General features: G+C 44.0%; 1 protein-coding gene and 1 long non-coding RNA gene across 3 annotated transcripts in view; one reads left to right on the forward strand and one right to left on the reverse strand.

The window, feature by feature from the left end:
* Positions 1–22,978, reverse strand: part of CPNE4 (copine 4) — a 468,028-nt gene that overhangs the window by 443,537 nt on the left and 1,513 nt on the right. Inside the window, exon 1 of one of the 2 annotated variants that reach the window (XM_032333096.1) lies at positions 21,072–21,546. The exons of the other annotated variant lie outside the window; for it this stretch is intronic. The gene's annotated coding sequence lies outside the window, so the exon portion shown is untranslated. Of the gene's footprint in view, positions 1–21,071; positions 21,547–22,978 lie in introns of those variants that run through there. 2 annotated transcript variants of the gene reach the window in all.
* LOC116584583 lies at positions 4,384–8,763 on the forward strand. Its single transcript, XR_004283244.1, has 3 exons — positions 4,384–4,463; positions 4,920–5,024; positions 8,295–8,763. It is a non-coding gene; the product is annotated as an uncharacterized LOC116584583 (long non-coding RNA).

The raw sequence follows: 22,978 nt of genomic DNA on the forward strand, positions 1-22,978 counted from the left end.
TCCTCTATCTAATCTATAGGTCAAGAGTCAGCAGACTTTTGGTAGAAAGGGCCAGATAGCACATTTCTTAGGCTCTGTAGGCCATATGGTCTCTGTCACAACTACTCAACTCTGCCATTGTAGCACAAAGGCAGCCACAGATAATATGCAAATTCATGATTGTGGCTGTGTTCCAATAAAGCTTTATTTCTAAAAAATTGGAGATTAGCTAGATTGGACTCACTGGTCATTGTCTGCTGTCCCCTACTGAGCATGAAGTGGGCAGAACCTTAGCCCCTGCGCATTGACAGGTTTGGAAAGCCACCAAGATGGGATGCTCCTGGACAAACAGAAATGAGAACTCAACATGGCAAAGGTGGGAAATCCTTTTTCTGATTCTACCCTTGATTATTACAGAGTTGGGAAGAAGATTAAAAAGAGAAGGCTGGTATCAAGCAGTAAGAGAAGGAACTTATGTGGAGCACAGATGCTTCATTCTAAGATAGGCCCCAAACGCTAGTTCCCATGGCATCTGTCTGGGCATCATCAGGTTAACAAATCAGTGAAGATTCTGAAAACCATACTGGTCTCTCCACTACATTTTCCCAAGATACCGAAGGGATACATACACCAAAAAGAAGGCCTCGATAGCAGGAGCATATTTAAGAATTCATGTATATTGTATTTCTTTAGCCCATTATATGGCTGTATCAACAACCTAAACAGGATTTCTTAGAGGCCTAAGATCTGGAAGCCGTTAACATGACTAGAGGCTTTACCTTTTCTTGGGAAACAGGAAGCCTCTGCTCCAGGCTTGCCAGACCATGAGGAGGAAGTGTAGTGTACATCCCCAGGCATAACAACACATCCTTTACTAGAAAGCAGAACACAACCCCAACTCCTTCTTCATGAGTAAAAAATATTGTTTTCCAGATTATACCACAATCCCTCCAGGACAGGGACTGTATTTTGTACTTCTCCGTATTATTATACCCTTGCCCAGTGTCCCCACAGGTTAAAATAGTAATTGTTAACATCTGAGGAGCAATTATGCAATGCCAGGCCTTATTTAGAGTGCTTTAAGGCCCTTCTCATTTAATAACCTCGCAACAACCTATGACTCAGGGCCCACTATTTTTATTATTCCAAACTGACAAATAACGGAACTAGGACACAAAGAGATTGAGTAATTTCCCCGACATCATGCAGCTGCAAGTGAGGGAGCTCAGATTTGAACCCTGCTATCCCAGCTCCACAACCCAGCTCTTAACTTTTATGTAATACTGCTTCTAATAATGCAACCAATATAGGTGATCAATAAATGTTCGGGGCCAATGACAGTAGTGACTCAGAGATAAGAAACAAAAAACAAGGTCCAAACTGAAGCTAAGCCAAACTGTGCATGATTGCCAGCAGACTCATTCCCAGCCACTCTCTCCTGAGGTGGACAATACGGTACTGTCTCGTCCCCTCTCAAAGGGAAGTCAGGTCCTACGAGTGGTGGATGTCATTGAAAGAGCTATAAGGAGACAGGTCTGCAGCTCTGTAAAGAAAGCCCTTTTTCAATAGCATCAGACTGGAATGCCCTGGACATAAGCCAAGAGCTGGAAATGATGCTCTCTCTAGGCATTCTCAGAACCTTCCCTAAGGGAACAGGGTAGAGAAAGTGGCCCCAGGGCAAACTCCCACTGCCATTTCCCCATCTCTCCAAGATCCTGCTTCTGGGGAGTACAGGGGTCAAGCCCTCTGAATTTCCCAGTGACTGGAACGAAGACTAGGGGCAGCTGAGGAGAAAGAGGAGGCAGAGGCACTACCTAGCAGGGGCTAGAAAGGATGGTCTTGTTCATTAGACCATTTGGGTTTTCCTTCCTCGATATCCAGATTATTTTGGCTTTTCTTTTCTTTTCTTTCTTTCCTTAAAATGTTTTTGATTCAGAAGCTATTTTAATCTGTTTTTCTTGTCTAACATTGGCATTTGGGAGTAGGAAATGTAGTCTAATTACAGTTTTGATTACACCCCATGGTATATAGGAAGGGTCACACTTCTGCTGGTTGCTAATATATTGTGTTCTTGGCTTCCGTCTTTCACAAAACAGTTATTTAATAGTTTTGAGCAATTGGGTAGCTTTTAATTAGCTCAGTATTCTATACCTCCAAAGTCATTATATCACGTTATGAGACAGAGTGCAATAATCTGATTGCTTTTTTTAACTGAGAATATTTTTCAAACAGACCTTATCTGTTTTTGTGAAAAAGCTCTAGAGTCTTGAAAAACAGTTCATCCTCCATTTTCAAACTCTTTCTTCAAAATTCTGTTAATCACTCCTAATGAAATGTGAAATAAAACTATTTGTTCTGCTGAGCAAATATTTAATTTTTTTTCATTGCTTTCTTTGTCTAATATATTTTGGTAATAGGGTACAAAAATTCTGTGTATTAAATGATTTCCTAGGTTTTCCTGGTTTTTCTTTAATCTGCTAAAGATCTGGTCCAAATTACTTTGGCCCAAATCACTACATTCCTCTGTACATACATTTCCCCCCACATACAACATGGAATTGAATAAAACACTTCAAAATTGGGTACTGGGGTAGCTCAGTTGGTTAAGTGTGTGCCTTTGGCTTAGGTCATGGTCCCGGAGTCCTGGGATGGAGCCCAGTGTCGGGCCCCCTGCTCAGTGGAAGTCTGCTTCCTCCTCTCCTCCTGCTTGTGCGCTCTCTCTCTGTCCCTCTCTGTCAAGATATTTTTGAAAAAATAGCAAAATTGCTTTTGGACAATACCAGTCTAGGATAGCTTAAAGTAAGGCTTCCATTTACCACCAGGACCATCTTGCCTCTTTCTTTCTGCTACAAGATAACCACCAGATTTCATCTGATGAAGGAAGGAGGAAAAAAATCAAATAGACGCTAAAGCATCACCACACTGTCCTTGGAAGGAAAAGGGATTCTTTGTTCTAACTCCCAGACACACACACACACACACACACACACACACACCCGACACTTGAATGTGAAATTTTTAATAATCAGTTGTAATGTACTAATGAGAAAATACCTTTTTTGAGCAGCCAGAAAATATTTGACAAGGGGATTATTTCCTTTACTCAAGGGCAAAAATCAAAAGGCCACAAGGCGAGGGGATTCGAACCACCCTGGATCTCCTAAGGAATGCTGCTGCTGAGGGTTACCTGTTAAATGCATCGCATGGAACAATCACAGAGAAATGCCAGCCCCAGCATGAACAGATTTAGAATCTTCAACTTCCATGGCTACACTGTCACCATAGTGTATCAGTCAGATTTCATTCAAGTCACTGCCAGGAAAGACCCAGACATCAGGCTAGGATCAGGGCTCATCAGGCACCCGAAAATAAAATACTCCTTCAGGGATTGCAGATATAGGAAATAAATAGGATGAATTGGTTTCAACTCCTAAGACATACATTTACTATGGAAACACCCCAAAACATAGGTTAAATGTACATATCAACGAGCAAGAAAAACAGGAGACTTTCCTGACTTACAAGATTGAACTGTGTAAAAGTCAAGATGATCTCTAAACTCCTTTCGACCTGAGCTGCTGTAATAAAAAGCAAACAAAAATCTAACAACACGCCAAGCACTGAATCCTGGGTTGGATTCTACCATATTGGATCAGCCACGCCAGGAATTCCGTGAGATCTTTGACTTCCTGGCTCTCTGAGATTCCCAACACGTCAGACATTTGTCCTAAGATCGGCATTTTTGGCTCACCCAACAGCTGCCAAAAACTAAAGGCTGGGATTTCAACCATGACTGGAAATACGTTTCAAATGCCCTCTCCTCAGTTCCAACTTGCATTCCAAGTGGCTCTTCACATGCAACATAAACTGACCAAGCTACTAATCAAGGTTGGGTCTGAGATAAACTGAAAGATTCCCATGAGCCCACTGCCAGCTGAAGAGAAGTGGCACCCGGGATGAAGAAAAAGAAAAAAAAAAAAAAAAGGAAACTGCTGGAGAGGAGAAGGCAGTGTGCTCAGGAGAAGAGAAGCTGAAGGAGTCGTAAGAGAGGAAAGCAGATTCCCCTGGAACTTTCCTTTGGAAAATGAAGGCAAGGGAGGTTGGGGTTGGGGGTGCTGCTGAGCTTTACTCACATCAGTCCCCTTCCTAAACTGAAATTCTCTCATCTCCAAATATTAAAATCCTATATGGAATCCCAGTTTACATTACTTCTCTATAAGACTTCCCCAAACCCAGCCTCCCCCCAAAAAGTGCTCCATTCCCTGAACTCAAAAATGTCTCTCATTCTATCTATCTAGCAACGATGCTCACACTGTCTTGCATCATCTCACATTCTTGTTTTGTGACATCGTATAACTGTTATTACACTATAATCTGGCTTCTCACATACACAAGCCTTGATTCCTGAGTTTGATCTTAACTCTTTTGAAAGGGAAGTCCATAATTATTTTAGCTTTCTTCTCTAAGGCAGTAAACTGCACATGGTAGGTGTTCAATATATGCTAGTGATTAAGGAAGACGAAAAAGGAAGGAAAGAGTAGAGGAAAGGTAACATGGACCAAAAATGCCCCACGGTAGCATGAGGGTGGACCTGTTGTACCAGGGAGGGAATCAGAATTCCATGCAAGCTAAGAACCAACAGCACCCAAGAGACACCGAGATACATGTATTGATTTAATGGTAGGATGTAAGGAAAGGAAGATGGGGGGAAGAAAATGATGAAAAATGGGAAGAAAGAGGGGAAAGAGAAAGGGAAGGATGGAGAAGAGCAGAACATAAGAAAGGAATGATGGAAAGAAAAATGGAAAAACAGAAGACAGGGTGGGAGGAAGGAAGGTAGAATAAAAGAAAAAGAAGGGGCAGAGGCCAAATCTTACCCTTGTACTTCTGGATCTTCCATTTTTATACTATTCTCTTTCTTGTTCCAAAATATCTCTTAGTGCCTTACAGGGTGCCCAGCACCTAGACCCAGGCTTGCCAGTGCTCCTGCATAAAACTCCAACCTCTGATTTGCTTCACTGGCCAGCACCCGCCATCTCCTGCAGGTACAGTGCCATTGATCTGGGGAAGTCAGCCCCAGGAAGACTGCATTTCATGACCCAGAGCTTAGAGCTCTGGAGGACATCCGGGCAGAAGGCTGAGGCACCACTGGCCGGTCACCAGGAGTTGCAGTAGGAGGTCTTCTCCTCTTATTTGTGCCAAGGTGTCACATGACTCACTCAGTCCACTGGCTCCCTGGGCAGCCCATCAGGGAATCAGGGCTCAGAGGCTCCACGGGGTAGGGGCAGGGGAATGCCTCTCCTTGGCATCCAGCCATGCCCCCCTCACTGCCAACCCCCCGAGGCGCTGCCTTTGCGCCTCCTCCATCCACCCCTGAAGACCCAGAAACTCAATCTGGACTGTGCCCTGGACAACACAGGAAGGCTGGAGTCTAACTCTTGACAAAGGCACAGCTCTTTGTGGTAACCCCCAAAAAAGATCCCAGGCAGCTCCGGGCTTCCCAAAAAGTTTCCAGCTCTAGTGTTCCCCTTTCCCTCTAACAGAAATGCCACATCGTTATAAGTGTTACTGTACATACTTTTCTAAAAAGAAATTTGCCATGAAAAACACATCCACTGAGGAGACAATGAAGGGCTGATTGATGGGAAAAGAAGAAAATCTACATCCATAAACCCCTGAAATTAGAAGCAGACTTGGGTACAAAAAGATGTGTTTGCTCTTCAGGTGAGAATGTCCATGGCTTTTAGTAGGTTCTCCAAGGGAACAGTGACCCACAAAGACTAAAACTACCACCCTGTATAAGGCAAGTTGCAGGGGGCTCATCAATCAGGAAAAGCATTCCCTGTTAGCTTCCCAAACACCACTGAGTTTCATGAAAATGAATTTCCTAGAATCAACCTATTTCACTAAAACGGCAAGTGAATTTTAACATAAGAGCCTTCTTCCCCTTCTACCCCACATCTCCGAAGTGAACAGTCTCTGTGCCTGTCCGTACCTACCAGCCCTGCAGCCTGCATCTGCCGTGACACCTCATTAAGCCCATGCCCACTGCCATCACAACTCTAAATTAAAGTAAACCAATTCCAAATGAGCAAGCCTTGAAACGCTTTCCCTCCTGTCCACCCAAATGCATTCTACAGAAATAAAACAAGTGGTTTTAAAAGAGGTTATAGTTGTACTATACCACATCATCTCGAAACTTAAAATATCACTGGAAGAATAACCAGGGATGTATGTGAAATATTTCACTAAGCCCTAACATAGCACTGCAGGGACATGAAGGGTGATTCGATTGCTACACAATAAAATGAAGACGAGAAAAATCAGGGCGACGCACTTGAGCAAGCACCGAAACACGAAATAATGGGAAAATCTGCTTTATCACTTTATTTTTAAAAAGCCGTTAGCAGACTCTGCAGCTGTTAATCACTGCTCACATATGGCATGGCTGTCACCTTTATGAATCATGTTTTATCTTGAAAAGATTGTCCTTTATTACCTTTCCTTTTGCACGTTCCTAACGAGATGTGAAACAAGAAAATAGGAAAAGCTCTGAGGTTCTTCGTGCCAGGATCAACATTTACAAATAAGGCAAGTGGAGAAGTATGTTAAAGTTTTAAATTATGTCCAATTTTGTGAAGCTGAATATTAGCATCTTCGTTTCCAAGCTGCTGGAACAGTGCCATCTCTAACCCAAAGGAACTTCTAACTCTAAGACTTTGCCTTGATAGCACATGAAATCGAAGCCCTAGGTAGCGAGTAGCAGAAATACTGAGATAGCTCTTGTTTTAAACGAAAGATTTAAATGAATTTGTTTCAAAGTAAAAGACATGGTATTGCATCAGTCTGTAACCATACATCTGAAAAATAAATCTGATGAATGAAGGTAAATATACAGTAACTGGGACCTATGAAGACACACATACAAAGGAATAAGGAATGTTTACAATCATATGCATATGACTGCCCACTTTATTTTTTAAAGATTGTATTTATATTTTTGAGAGAGAGAGAGCATGAGATGGGGGAGGGTCAGACGGAGAAGCAGGCTCCCCACAGAGCAGGGACCCCGATTCTGGGCTCAAGGTCCCAAGACTCCAGGACCTGAAGGCAGACACTTAACCAACTGAGACACCCAGGTGCTCCTGTGTCCTTACTTTAAAAACAGAATGAGTCAACCAGTATGAAACTCGGGGCTCACGAAAATGTGCCTGAATGCTCTCGCCTGACCCAGCCTTGCCATTACTGAAATGCGACATTAGCCATACATCAGCAGACCAAAAAACAGTCACTCTGCATCCAGTCCTGAGACTCCTGGCTCTCCGAAGGTCTAAGAATTGGGAGCTCTCGGAAACTAACATCCTAAGAAGGAACAAATTCTGTTCCTCAGCCAGAAGGACTGGGCAGTCTTTCCATGCAACATACCCTCACCCATGGAGCTTCGGTGTACCAGAGTCAGAACGGGGCACAAATCACGGGGTGCTAGTGTCAGCCCTGTCCGGCCCTCCTCCCCTCCTCCTTCTGAACAGGAAGCAGTCTGGGTCCTGCAGGTCAAAGCCGAGAGCTTGTGAGCGGGCTTTCCTCTCCTCAAGGGCTGCTCAGGATGCTGCTTGCTCTCAGCTGTCCGACCTGCCCGTGAGTAAGGCACTTACCATGAGGGAAGGCAGGCAGGGCTGCTCTGTCTGTGCCCAGGGCTCTGGATGCGGGGGTGCCTGAAAGGAAACTCAGGTGCAGCCTGGGATGTGGATATGGAAGCTGAGGCTCTTCCTGCCTCTCAGCAAAGGCAGCATGTCACCCTTCCAAATGAATGAATTAATAAATAACTCCTCGGCCAAATCTGTGGATTTTCCATAGCACATGGAAACCCTGGCTATTTCCTCGGGAAAGAGGATAGAGGGAACTCTGGTGCCTGAGAGGGACACAATTATGCTTTGAAGCAGGAGATGGTTACCCAGATCACACCACAGAGCATGACCCCCTTCTCCCAGGTGATGCAACTCTTATTCCCCTCCCCCCAGGGCCAGAGGACCGGTAAGAGTCAGGAGATTACCATCACCTGTCCCTCCTCCATTCCCCGCACCAACTAGGCAATCAATAGCTTTCCACCCACTAGTATGAGATTTCCCCCTGAGTGTGGTGCATGAGCAGAGGGACATCAGGCACATCTGGTATGTGCCCAAGATTATACCAAGAGCTGCTGAGCGTGAACAATAAACATGTTCTTCAAACCCATCTCCATAATCCGACTCAGAAAAAGCCTTTGGCATGATTTTGATGCTCTCAACTGTTAAATCCCCATGCCTCTCTCCACATAGGACACCCGATAACACTGTGACAGGGGACCGTCATGCCTTTTGACCCTGCGTAATAATTCCAGCTGATGCTAAGTGAGTATGACCGATGGTGATTCAAGAGGCTGTGGCTGTCACTTTGGCAGACTGGGGTGCAAGGTGCCGAGGGTGTCTTGCCTCCTCTCTCTCTCTCATATGTAAAATACTCTTGCAAGAAGGACCCTTAGAGATCAAATCAGACACTTTGGTTTTATAAATGGGGAAATGGAATACAGACCATAAACCATTCATCTAGAAACTCACAATCATTCATCCAGCAAACACCTACTGTGTACAAGATCTTTGCAACGCATAGCAACAAAATTCTATCATTTAGATATTTGGTCTATGGCCCAAATTTCAGAATACTCCTCCCTTGGATGTTTTTAAGTTTATGCATGTTTCCCATCTAGAGATGACCAACTAGCAATATATCCCAAGCACAGGAACTGGCAAACTTTACTACAAAGAGCCAGACAGCAGACTGTGTGGGCCACAGGGTGTGTCACAACTACCCGGTTCTGACACTGTAGTATGCAAGTAACTATCAGCAATAATAGGTGTGACTGTGTTCCAATAAAACTTTATTTACAGAAAAAAAAAAAAAGTCTGCCTGCTAGATTTGGCCCACAGGCTATACTTTGCTGACACCTGCCCTTAGTGAATCTCATTTGACAATGACCTTTTTCGGATGCAGATCTTAAGTTTGCCCTAATCCGATCATATTTAATCGCAAACCTCCCTTAGATTCATAGAAGCTAAGAAGTATGTATAAAGGAAAAATCACAGAACAAGGAGTTTAGAGAATGAACCTATAACCAGCTATTACAACTACCCATAAAGCAGAGGGAAGGAATAGGAGTGATAAATAGAACTGCTCCTGCGCATCCAACCAAAGAGGGATGGAAGTTTTCATCTACATAACCAAATGCTGAGCCTCCTTAATTGGGTATCATCTCTTCTCCCCAGTTCAGGAAAGATAATGTCCCAAGGATATCAGGCAGATTCCCATCATTCTGTCCCTATAGGCAATAACTCCCATCCATTCTTGCTGGAGGCAAGTCTAAGCCGGGCTGCTTAGCTTGGTTGACAGGGCAGACTTAGGGCACTCGAAGGGTCAATAATAAGGTCTGATCTTCCCTGAGCCCATTCCCTGGGCATGGTGGAGGGGGGTGGGTTTAGGAGCAGGGGGGTCTGCATCCTTCCCTGTTTGTGTCTGCTTTAGAGAAAGCGGATTTCAAAAGTGGCCCCAGCCAGCTGCAAAACCAACAGGGTTCATCACTTGAGACAGAGTGTTGCTCAGCAGAGCCCATTGAGTCTGAATTTGAGAATTTGGGGCAAAAAGCTCACAACTTAAAAATAGCATCAAAAACTTGGCTGAAAGGGTTCCCAGGTGACCCTCACGGATCATATCACACAGACTCCTGTTTGATGTGAGTCAAAGGAAGATGCGACTGGCAGGTACGCCCAATTATGCCCCAGGCCCTCCTCCAACTGCCTGCCGCTTTACAGAAAGGGAACTCCTTTACAAAGTTATAATCGCCTAGCAGAATGTGCCCTTTACACAAAAATGCCCCGTCAAGGAATCCACGCCGCCTCTGGTCAACTCACGGAAGTGCTTCGTGTCAAATTTGGCTTTGAAGGAAGATGACAAGTGAGTTCCTCGCATCATATTTTTCTATTTGTTTGTTTTGGATGTGGGATGGGCCTCCGTGACACCAAACATCTGGATAAACATTTTTAAAGGGTCTCTGAACCAGTGGTCCAAGTGTTTATTTTCAAAAAGACCAAAGAATCAAAGGGCTGGAAGATTTACTCTCTTTCCAGCTTCTCATCCAAGGCTCTTGAACAACCCAGTCACCGCCCTTACCCCGTTGCCGCATCACACTTGGTTCATTGGTTTCTATGAAAATAAAGAGATTTGAACTCATTCATTGATCATCGGTTGAGAACTACATTGAGCTATGTCAGCCCTGATTTGGTTGATTTTACTCAGTAAAATTTAACGACGCCGTAAAGCATTAAGAGCCAGCCAAAGCATCAGAGTCTGAACAACCACGGACCATTACACACCAAAGGAAAGTATCTACTAGGACTTCTCATTCGTGTTAGATAATGAATAAAAATGATGGAAAAGGGCAGTATTTCGGTCATTAGCCCACAATTAAACACAAGTTGGCTGCCAACAGGACACAAAGCCACAGCTCTGGAGTCTGATTGTTCATCTCTTCCTCCCACCGTAACGAGGCAGCAGGAGTGAGCCCTCAGCTGCTTCCCTGGGCTTCCCTTTTGCAGGCACGTGCCCTGGGGAACCCTGAAGGCAACACACATCACAGATGTGCATGAACTGTGTCTCCATAAATGCCCTCAGCTGGGATAGAGATCCTCCGATGAATAATAAAGTCACCACATCTCAGTTTGGTCTAGGACAGTTTAACTATTGCTTTTCTTTATCGTAAGTGTGCATACACATACATACTTACACACGCAAAAATGTAAGAAAGCAATTCCAAAGCAGGTCAGTCTTTTCTTTAGGAAGCTGTCTTCACTAGAAATATAGGCTAAGGCTTCAGCAAGGCTGTCGTATATAAAACACACACACACGCACACACACACGTACATGTACACACACACAAAACGTTTAGGAGGCAAGGAGACATGTCTCATCTTTGCTGGCTACAAAGGTCATCGAAACAAATTAGGGTTGAGAATCTAAGAAAAATGGTACTATTTGCATTGTGGTTTAGTACAACAATTCCCAAAAGGTGACCTATTTTAACTTCTAATACAGTAAATGTGGACAGATTTAAACTAAACAAACAAAAGCTCTTTGGGGGTCTTTAATAATTTTTGAGAGTGGAAAGGCGCCCTAAGACCAAAAAGTCTAAGAATTCCTGATTTAGTGGAAGGAGCACACATTTTGGAGTAAGATTGTTTTCAGATTTGTTTTGTCTCCTCTGTCTCCCATTAGCTGTGTAACCTTAGCCGAGTTACTCAGCTTCTCTGGGCTTCCATTTTCTATGGATCAGACTAATTAACCTTATAATTTTCTGCTCAAGCAAGTTTCCTTGCTGAAACATGATATCCAGAAGGTCAGGGTTATGTCTGTGTGCTCCTGCCAGATCCCCTGAGCCTAGCACAGCACATGGTATGATACATGATAGGGTCTCAATAAATAATTATGAATTGATAGACTGGATAGTACTGAGGATTAAATAAGATAATATGCATAAGGTGACCAGTGAGGTGCCTGGCATCTAGCCAATGTCACAGTGGCTCTGTAAATATCAGAGCCCTTTCTTTACCACTAATGCTGTTCTCAGTTGTATCACACAGGAGAGCAAATGCACAGCTTGTTTATAGGAAGTGAGCATTTAAGACTTGGTTCTCAAAGGGTGGTCCCCAAACCAGCAGCATCAGCCAAACTGGGGAAACTGTCAGCACATGACTTGGTTCCAGTGCCTGACGGACTGAATCCGAACCTGGCAGGGGCTAGAAGATGTCTATTTGTGTTGTAACAAGTTTTCCAGGAGAGTCTGACTTCGTCCTGAAGTGTGAGAACCACACCTTTGAGACATGCATTGCGTCTCTCTGAAAAGAGTATTTTATGCGAGTAGCATTTTAGACTTTGATAGCAGAGAGTACCTAATATGTCTGCTGCTGGCTGCCTGGAATCTTTTCTTGAGCAAAGTAAGAAGATACATAGAGTCAACTGTAATAAATGTCTGTTGCTAGGCCTTGCAGGGCAGTGTGATTGATTTTGCATTCTGGCTGAGTATCTGGGGGCCAGCGCTAAGCATACTTTGCATCTGAAATAAAGCTGGAACCAGCAGGGACAGAGGAAGTTTTATCTTAGTGAAACCCCAGCATAACCCTTGAGTCATCTTTGTGGCTAGGCATAAAATCTGTGGGTAGGAACAGAGACGGGGGAGGGGAGAAAGGTAAATTGTTGTCGGTGGCTGGGGGAAGCACACATTTTATTGCTGATTTCTTTTTTTTTTTTTTAAGATTTTATTTATTTATTTGACAAAGAGAGAGAGAGAGAGACAGCAAGAGAAGGAACACAAGCAGGCAGAGTAGGAGAGGGAGAAGCAGGCTTCCGGCGAAGCAGGGAGCCTGATGTGGGGCTTGATCCCAGGACCCTGGGATCATGACCTGAGCGGAAGGCAGATGCTTAAGTCACCCAGGCACCCCATTATTGCTGATTTCTATCAGACCTTTGTAAACACACTCCTAGTCTTCACAACTCCCTTACAGTATAGCAAACCACTACCATTTGGGTAATCACTCGTAAGCTCTGAATTTTGAGGAATGTCACCAGCCAGTACCAGTGACAATGTGAGTAATTTCCACGTGCCTGCAATCCGATGGGCACTTGGGGCACTATGGATATACACCATATCCTTCAAGGCTCCCCGCTAACCTAGGGTACAGGCACTACTATTACTCATTTTACATGTATGGAAATTGAACTTCGAGAGATGTAGCAGAGCTGGGATTCAAACCCACAAATGCCTGACTAAAGATTTATGCTTTTCATTAGAAGTTCTACCTACCTATATACAGCACAGAGTACAGCCTTGTAAATATAATGGAGCACATTTTGGGTAGAAGCTATGATTCAAGGAATGAAGTAAAACTCACACAGAGTCAAAATAATCCCCCCCAAAATTCCATAAATTGTTCATCAAGTACAACATATACTGTATTACATATACAATGGCTACAGTAAGAGATCTGTACCACTTCAAACATTAATTTAGCTTATACAATGTAGAATAATCAAAATACAGTGAGAGTATTTTTAATAAATGAGAGAGGGTGTAGAGTTGATTTTGAGTCAGTTCAATGTACACTGTGGCCACTCACAAACCTGGCTTCATGCAGGATACATGCTAAGGGAGTGGACATGCACACAGGGTGTCAGAGAGTTATGTACGTTCCAGAAGGTTCTAGGCACTCTGGAGTTATCACAAGAAGTGCACTACACAGCTGTTTCCCAGAAAAGCTTGTGAAAAGCCAGGGGAGTGGGCATGGCCATGCATGGTTACATTACAGGGCAGGGGCTAGAGTCCAGCCAGGCCATGAGATAACTTGGAAAAGGGGATCTGAGCCTTCATGAGAGAAGCAGCTATAGAAGGATGGAGAAGAAACAAAGATCACACAAAACAGGGATTTGAACAAAACACCCAGCTCTGGAATTGGGGTGGGGGCACCCTAGATTTGAGTCCTCCCCTGTTGCTACTGCTTTGGCATTGGCCCAATTATTTATAATGTAGGACTAATGATATCTAACCCACAAAATATGTATTTGTAGTGATTATATACGTGTTTATGTTTATACAGTGGAATAATTTTATTTTTTATGCAAGATAAATGTGCATTATCTCAAATAAATTAAAATCACTTTGGAAAAGGTACTATATCCTCCTTTAAATCTTTTCTGGGAAGAATGGAGAGGAGGAGTGGGAGGCTAAGAAATAAGTAACACTTAGTGCACACCTATGACACAGGTCCTCTACTTTATCCCCGTTTTTACAAACAAAGGAATAAGGCTCAGAGAGACTTGGTAATTTTCCCAAAGCCAAACAGCTGTCGAGTGGCAAAGCCAAAATTCGAACAAGTTCTGTCTACCTTCAAACTGAAGCCACTTCCTAACAAAGCTCAGCAAATGTTTGTCTTTACCAAATTGCATTACAACCTAGTGATTTCCTGGCATACTCCTAAATAAGAGTGAGGAAGGAGGAAGCCAAATTGTTCACACAGTCAACCAAAGCTTGCTGAGCAACGGCTGGATGCCTGGCCGTTTGAGGTCCAGCAGTGAATAAGACAGGGACAGTCCTGCTCCCATGAAGTGGGGAGGAAGATTCGTGCAGCACGGGGCAGAGACAAAGGGTACAGAATCCTCTGTCTTGCCCTAACTCAGCCACCAAACAGCTTGTGTGAATGAGTTCACCCTGCTGGGACTCAGTTTCCTTATCTGAAGAATGGGAAAGGAGTGTACCTAATTTGATAGGATTGTCCAGCTCTCACATTCTCTGATTTCATAAGAAGCTTTTACTTTCCTGTCTCTATAAAATTCAGTCGGGCCATGAGCTGTGATGTATGTTATTCACTGGCCCCTCCCGGACCAAACCAACTATTTCTACCTTTTTCCTCTTATCAGGACTTTCCTCCAACACAATAGACAATCGGTCAAGTCACAGAATTCCAACTACAGACTCTAGGAGTTCTGCAATCTACGTAATCAGGGGAAATTAACACATGAAGCCCATGGTGCCCAGCCCCTGGTGTCACAACCACAAGTTCTCACAGACAAAACTCCTAGACTTCTCCATTTGGTCACTGGAATTTCTGTCTCTAAGTTACTTGTTGAAACAACTGTACAAAACCTAACAAAGACATCAGATCAGGCAGCCTGTGCCCCCAGGGTCTCCAAGTAGGTTAAAAGCTTTTCCATCACTTGAAAAATAATGATAAAACGTTTCTTTTAACCATTCTACTACGACCCTTATTATTTTTCATTTTTATTGATATTTCTATTGAATATACCTTTCAGTATTTTAAAAAACAGAATCCTTATTTAGATTATTCCAGGCCCACCCCTCAGAGATGCGTTCCTTGCTGTGTTGTTATACTTCTTTCATGTTTCCTCTAAAAGTCACTTTCCTGTTTAAATGGATTAAGTCAGTTATATGGGCACTTATGATATAGATGAAGCTAAAATCCACAGGGTGGTGGTAGGAGCTGACTGGATTTGAGGGCCTCCATCAGCACGGCCAAACAGACACGCAAACCTAAGTGCACACTGAGTGAGATTTCCCCCCACCCCGCTCCTTCCTCTGCCTCAGAATCACCCTCCCCAGACCAGGTTCCTTGATATCCAGGGAGAAGCAAAAACACCTGAGTATAAGGGCCTTGAGGGACCATTCCCCAGGTTCTCTGACACAAAGCAAATGATTCCCAGATCTCTCAACCTATAAAAAACTTGCTCATCCATGAGTTTCAATATCTGTTCTCACGTACCCATCTGCCCGCAAGCCTGCCACTTCCAAAGATACGAATGCCATGTGTATCCCCAGTGCCCAATACAGGTTTTGTGATCAATTATTACTCAACAGATGGATAAATGAGATCCTTCTGCTGAGGGAGCTGGGGGCATGGATAGGAGAGAAAGAAGCTCATGTGTTAAGAAAAGGATGAAGTTTTGAGGGAACTGTTAAGAGAAGGACACAGGAGCTAACATTTGCCTGCCCACTAAAATACTGGACCCTGTTAAACAGTCCACATCCACAACTACGACCAGCCCCATTTTCCGGATGCTAACACTCATGCAAGTGAAGTAATCGATTCTGTCTGCAGCATGAGAACTGTAAGCCCCAAATTCAAACCAGGTATTTCTAAATCCAGAGTTCTTCCACTGGTGAGAGGCCCCAGTGTGGGGAAACAGAGAGTGGCCAAACTCAGGACAGCGCATCACGGAGAATCCGAAGAGCAGGTAGGCTGTCCAGTTCCTGGGCAACCCAAGTGCCCCACCGGATTCCGAAGGCAACATCTTTTGTCTTCTCTCTGAGGCAATTTGGACTGGAGAGTAAGAGGCGCTGGGAAAACCAATACTTCATATCTGAAGACAGCTTTGGGGTTCAGTTAAACCCCATCGCTGAGCCTAGAAGTCGGGTTCATGGTCCCAGGAGGTGGGCTCTGCCGGTGCTCCGGCGCCCTCTAGCGACCGTCTCCTCTAAAGCCAACTTTCTCCAGCCCTTCCCCCTTGCTTCAACAGCTACCAGGGGCGGGCCCTTCCCCTAGGACCCCTGCTCGCTTACTTTTGTTCCTCCTTTCCCTCAAAGCGGGAAGAATTGTCCTGCAGAAGTTTCGATAAGAACGGTCTTTTAGTCAAGACACCTTAAACCTGAGACGGTTTCTAGGCTTAACCTGAAATACTGTATTTTTCCCCTGATGTTTCCAAGGAGAAATGTTTCTCGTTTTTTAAGTAATAAGAAATACAAAGTTAGAAATATTATGTTTTGAGCCAAAGTTGGAAAAACAACGTTTTAGAGTGTGTTCTTTCTGAATGGACCTTTAATTGAAAACGGAATAAAAGATTCCCCTGTGAGTTCCTGGAAGTGTATCCGCTCATAAACTCTCTTTGTTTATTTTATTGATTCAATTATGACATTTAAAATAGAAAACTAAGACAGTGCATGAACAATTCTTCACAAAACATGCACATTAACTGAGATGGCTGCAGACAATGATTTTCCACAAATTTAATCACATCTACTGGGTAAATATTGCATTGGCTCCAAGAGAGAACAAAGTTGTAAGTCCCAAAGCTGCTCCCCAAAACACTCCATTAGAGGCAGGAGCCACCCACCCCACTATCCTCAGCTCAGTAAAAATTATCAGTGTCCGTGGCACCAGAGACTGGCACCACCACAGTAATTATCTCCAGGGAACTTGAGTCTCTCTACAGAGAAAGGAGTCATCGGAGGTTGTGGAGTGAGTCCCCTGATCTTGACCAAGTCACCTCTCTGAAGTTTAGTTTCCACATCTGTCAAATTAAATAGCTAGAGTCAAGAGATGATCCCCAAGCTCTCTTCCAGTTTGGAGAGTCACAGATACAAAGCGATAAAGTTGTTGCTCACAGTTTAGAAACGAGCCCACCACGGGCCAACTCTAAGTTGGCTCCCCCACACCCAGGAGTGTACTAAAACCAGAGTACTGGAATAAACCTTTCCAAATAAGGCATCCTTACCAATCTCTTCCATTTTTCAAAACTGGCTTTCAAACCTCCAATATTTACTGACCTAAAAGCTAGTGGTTGTCAAGAGGCTTTCCAAAGAATACAAGAGCCAGAGAAAGGACTTTCTGGGCTTTGCCTACGTAGGGAAAACATATACTATATCATATATATTTAGTAATTCATAGACGAAACAGAAAGCTCCCACATAAATGAGATTCCTAGCACAGAAAAGATGGGAAGTTTATGCAGGCACTGCGATGTCTTTATTATGCAGTCCCACGTGTTAACAGGCATCCACTCAGTGAATTTAGTGCTAATCGAGGCCTTACTATCTATCATCTACTTCCAATATCATACAAAAGGCAGCACACCATGCCTGATCCAATTATTGAGCTTGATTTTGGACTTTCACCAACTTCCACATAAACACCTTATTCAAAGAATGGATTTGTAACTCCAACCCACTCATTTACATAACATACTTCCCTCAAAAGGAAAACCATTATAGAACTTTTAGGATATCCTAAAAAAGAATTAAAGTTCTATAATCTGTTCTTTATCACCTACATTCAATTCGAAAAGGAGAGTGAAATGGAATTCTATTATTGTAGGTTGGAAGGTCAGTTCTGATGCACTATAGAAGGGTCTTGAACCATGTGACATTTTTATTTTAAATGCATTTTAAATATCCTGTTTGGGTATTTTGTGATTCTGGGTTACTGGCTACTGTTGCCAAGGCAATATGACTTTGGGTGACCATATCATCCAAAAGGGTTTTTGTTTTGTTTTAAAATATTAACAAAACAAAAATAGAAAGATCAAACATAGAGAACAAATTTAGCCTTTTTCTTCTTCAAAATGAATGAAATATAGATCTTCTGGCCATATCTCTAGCTAAAAAATACAAAAACTCCTGAAGTGACTTTCCCTATTAGTGTAGAGCCTTTTTCTCAGTCTGTCAGCTTGATGCCATCAAAGTGCCCTTCTCACTCTTCGTTCTGGATTCAAATCCTCCTGAAAGTGTGGGCATTAATGACACATAACATCAACTGTTCACCTCCAACACATTTGCCTCCAAATGGAAAAATCCTTTATATGAATAAAGGTGGTCATAATGATCCAGAGTATTATGTTTCAAGGTACATTAAAAAGGCTTGCTGCAAACCATATGAAAACATTCAGTTGGGTTCCAAAAGATTCAAACACAGATGAGAATAAAGATTCCACTATTGACCCACTTTTTTTCTCTGTGGTTATTTTTTATAGTCACTAAAATCTTAAGGTTTTTAGTCATGATGGACTCAAATCATCTGGTGATAGGAAGAATCAAATATTCCTATTTTTTGGAATACTACATAAAACTTCTTTGGAAATAGATTAACACCTTTTTTCCTACTAACTGGAATGAGGTATGTTTTAATCAGAAATCCACATGCAGATTAAGAAACACTTTAATACAGAGACTTTTTAATTAAAACCTCTAAAAGCAGGATTACCCTAAAAAAAAAAAATCAATGATTCAAGCAAAATGCCATGTTGCTACCAGAGACCTAGAGATAAACAGGAAGTCTTTTAAGTACAATTTAAAAACAATCACAAACCTCAGAGCTACTGTGTTGAAAGAAATACTTAGAAACTCCAGTGAAGTGGTTGTCTCATGCTGGGAAACTCGCTGGACCCCATCTGTGCCTGCTTCCAATAAATTATACTAGGAGTGTGTCTGGAAGGATAAAAATGAGGCTGACCACTCACGGGAAAGGTAAAGTTTGACGGCCAAGAGAGTTTTCACATGGTAACACATGAATAGACCTTTGGTTCCATTACAGGCAAGCTCTCCTCACCCAACCATTCAAAACTGCCCGGGATTCAACATCCACTCCTGCTATGGACTGATACTTCCTTTTATGTAATGCCCAGGGAACATTACCTGGTTTTGATGTGATTTGAGTTTGTTCTTGTAAAGCTGTCATAATCTTTCCATCAGAGATAAATGAGGAGATTCTGGTCTTCATTAGTATGTACTTAACACAGGTGTCCTCTCTGTATTTGCCAGCCCTTCTATTTTGATCCACTTACCTACATGTGAATACCTTTGACCTACTCTGAGCTCAGACCCCTGATCTGCAAGAGCAACTCTGTCAGTCTCTCTTTAAAAATAGACAAGTCCATAAAATTAATTTAACCTAGAAATGGCAGCTTAGTAAGGGAAATGAAAACATCAGAAGTTATTTAATCACAGCAATAGCCATCCTGAGCTCTGTCTTATCTGCTGAGTAATAAAAAGAAGTGGGACCTTCCTAAACTTGAAGGGCATCAAATAAGTAAAATTCTTGTTTGTCTCTGGCTCTTGGGGGGAGGGGGGACGTACTAACGCAGGTTAACCAGTGTATACTAACTACAATACATTGTCAAGGATTCATAACATCTATGCTCTAGGAAAGTTGGTTTTTCTGGGGAGAGAGGGTTTTTTTTGATGAAAAGCCAAAAAAACATAAAAACAAAAACAAAAAAAAAACCCACCCCACAAGCATCTTTGAGAATAGGGGTTGTTAAGAGGGCAATCGAAGGAACAAGGAGAAAACAATATTTCATTTGAAGTTAAGATGATTTTTCACAAAGACTACTAGGCTTTAGTACCAGTTTAAGGACACTTTAAATACCTTGGACAGCTCAAAAATGCTGTTTAGGAAAACGAAAACCACGTGAGCCAAAACAATCAAAGCAGTGCTTTAAAAATCCCTGGCAAAGCAACAAGAGGAAACAAGGGAATGAGGGTTGGTTTTGCATAGTTTTGAACACAGATGTAGAGGAATGAGGCATCTCCTCCCAAAAGACACTGAAATCCTATAGCATCAGTGGGTCAACAAGTATGATGGGGGAGAGGGGTGGGGAAGGGTTGTTCTTTCCAGTTATTTCTCTTACAAAGTTTCCCAGGACACTCACCCCTCCCTAACTTATCCACCACCACTTCTCTGCCCATCTTCCCTCCCTCCACCTCGGGAACCCCCACAGCCCGAATTTCCTAAGCTTGAACCCCTGGGATCACCGCTGCAGTCTGTGATACTTCCTGGAGACTCCCAAATTCTGGGACTGGAAGCCAGTCTTGCAAGGACGCCTGGGGGGTGCGGTGGGATCTGGAGGGCAGGATGGGAACTGGGGCCTTAAAGCCCACCCGCTTCTTTCAAAGGAAAAGAGTGCATCTTCCTAAGAGTATTTCAGCCAGCTCCCCACTGGATAGTCATCAACACTGAGACTTAGCATCGATCACCTCCAAATTGTCTCCCTGGATTCTGCCCTAACGATCCACGGGCTTCTCTTATCCTACAAGGGGTTCTGATCTCTTTAGTTGGCATGGCTAGCTGTTTGGTGGTCCCTCCAGTCCCACCCCTGGCCCCATTCCCTCATGGCTACTTTAACAGAAGAAGGAGCGCTGAGGGACTTGGTTGAATCAAAGGACTTGCAAGCCTACTGATTAGTTTTAAGCCCGAGAGGCCCGGCCACAATTACATACTATTGGGACCTATTGTAAGGGGGGTGGAGGAAGGAAGCTGAGAGGCTAAATCCAACAGCAGCTAGATCAAGGACTGGCCACCGCTACAATTTCCCAAAGCTTTCTCACTGTCAGAGGGGGAGGCTGCAACTTCAGCAAGGACTCTCCTCCCCTCCCCCTCCCCGATTTCTAAGACGGCAATGCCCCACTCCCCCCGCCACCGCTTGCAGGACCCGATCCCCGGCGGGTGTGCTGCCGTCCCCTCCGCGGGCTGGCTTCCCACCCCGCGCGCCCCACCCCACCGAGGCGAGTTGAGCGGACAGCAGAAGACGAGATGCATGGGATGAAAGTTCCCTCGGATTAAAGACTGTGCTCGTAGCTGCTTCTTAAAACAGCAGCAGCAGTGATAAGCAAATCTGAGCGAAACCAGCGCATCTCAAAAGTTGGTCTTGCTACGCAGCAGCCCCGAAGGACTTTGCCATCGCAACGCCCCAAAGAACACAGGAATGCAGAGTTGGCATCTACTTACCTGGAGGTACCAACCTCGAAGAGTAGGAAGACAATCGAGCCTGGGACGAGGTCTGTCCTACCCCGAGGATGCAGAATCCGGCTCTGGAGTGGAGGTGGTTGGTGGTGTAGTTGGTGGTGGTGTGAGGCGGGGGTCGGACGCCCTCCCCCCTCGTCCTCTCAGGCCAGTTTAGCAACAGCGGACGGGAAAGATGCTGAGAGGGGAGTTTGGTCTCTCCGGAAACCCGGACTCCATCCTTGGAGGTGGGGGCTGGGGAAAGGGTGAAAATGTTGGAGGTGGAGGCTGAGCTCTCAGTAAACTCAGAGAGTAAGTGGAAGGTACGGGGAGGAAGCCAGAGGGAACAGAGAGGAGACGGGAGGAAGGAAGGGAGGAAGAGACGGGGACGCGAGGGTGGTGGGGAGATGGCAGCTTCTCAGAGAGGTTTCCACCTTCTGACGAAACCCATGCGCCCGGCAACCGGCGAGATACTAGTTGGGAAACCTCGGCGCGAGCGCCCCCTGGGGGGTTCCGGCGGAGGCGAGCCCTGCCCCGGGAACGCGAGTCCGCGGCCCCGCCCCGCGCGGGCACTGGATGCGGGGGCGTGCTGCCCGCGGGGCTCCGTCGCTCACGCCGGGCTCCTGGGGACCGTAACGGAGTTCTCCAAATGCTTAGACCTCATCTCCACTTCAGAATAAAGCGGTCATATCTGGGAGGGCGTGCGAGCGATACTTCTTCCTGCACACATTCAAGGAAACTTCTTGAATGGATGTTCAACTGCTACCAAAAATGAAGATCTGATATTGCCCACTTCTGTATCTTTGGGGTCGCACAAAAGTGCCTGGCATATGGTAGGAGACGAATATTTTTTTTTTTTAGTACATAAATGCATAAATAATTGAATGGAGGAGACTTTTCATCACACATGTTCCTGAATACATCCATCTCACAAATAAGTATAAGATAAAGAAATTAACTCAGGGAGTACTATGTTTTAAAATATACAGAAACATGTTGTCTTATGTAAGGGGTAACCACTGCCACATGTCGTGAAGCACTTTAGGAAGCAAGTATGGTTTTCCTGTTCCAAAACTTATTCAAAGTCAAATTCAGATAAACGAGCAATAGAAAGACTTACTGCGCATCGTGTCTTGTTGTTTCTGCAACAGCAAATAAACTAGACAACTACTCTGTCAGCATATTGCCACACTGTATCTCTCAGGTATCGTCAGAATCACATATTGGGCTTCAGAATCCTTAAGGGTTAGAAAAAAGGCTGTCCTCTGACATCGGGTGGACAGGGAGATGTTACAATATAATATGGACAGGAATGCAGGGAGAGAGGCCGCTCTTCCTCCCCATCCTCTTAACAAGGCTTCTCTTCATGTGAAGAGGTTATCGGCCAAGAATTTTTCACCAACCAGAATTCTCAATTTCAAAGGGCAGAGTTGGAGAAATAATGCAATAAGGAGCAGGTGCCCCACTAATGGTTCTATCAAGGCAATTAGGAAGATGTTTGAGATGTGGGAGAAGAGTCTTCAGAAGGAAAAAAACAATAATATATTTCTTCCCTCAGCTCACCTCTCTTCTGAAGTAGGATAACACTAAACATTGACCCTAGGATCTTAGGGAGCTTGCCTATATACCAAAACTCCTTTGATTCACTTTGATTTGAAAAACTTGGGTCATGTGGCTAAACATAAGCCAATCAATGCACCCCAGGATATGGGATCGCACTGAAGCACCAGGGTCCTGTGTCTGGGAGCATCCGGTGGGCTCTGTCCCACTCCTGGAGCCAGAGTGGACCACCACCTGATCCACATTAACTCAGAGTGAAACATAGGGATAGTTCTCCATTATAGTTTCAAGATCTTCCCACCGGGAATAGGGGATCGATGCTGAGCATATAAAATCAGCCTATGTTTACTAAA

Source organism: Mustela erminea, chromosome 1 (assembly GCF_009829155.1).
Source record: "Mustela erminea isolate mMusErm1 chromosome 1, mMusErm1.Pri, whole genome shotgun sequence".
Taxonomy (NCBI): domain Eukaryota; kingdom Metazoa; phylum Chordata; class Mammalia; order Carnivora; family Mustelidae; genus Mustela; species Mustela erminea.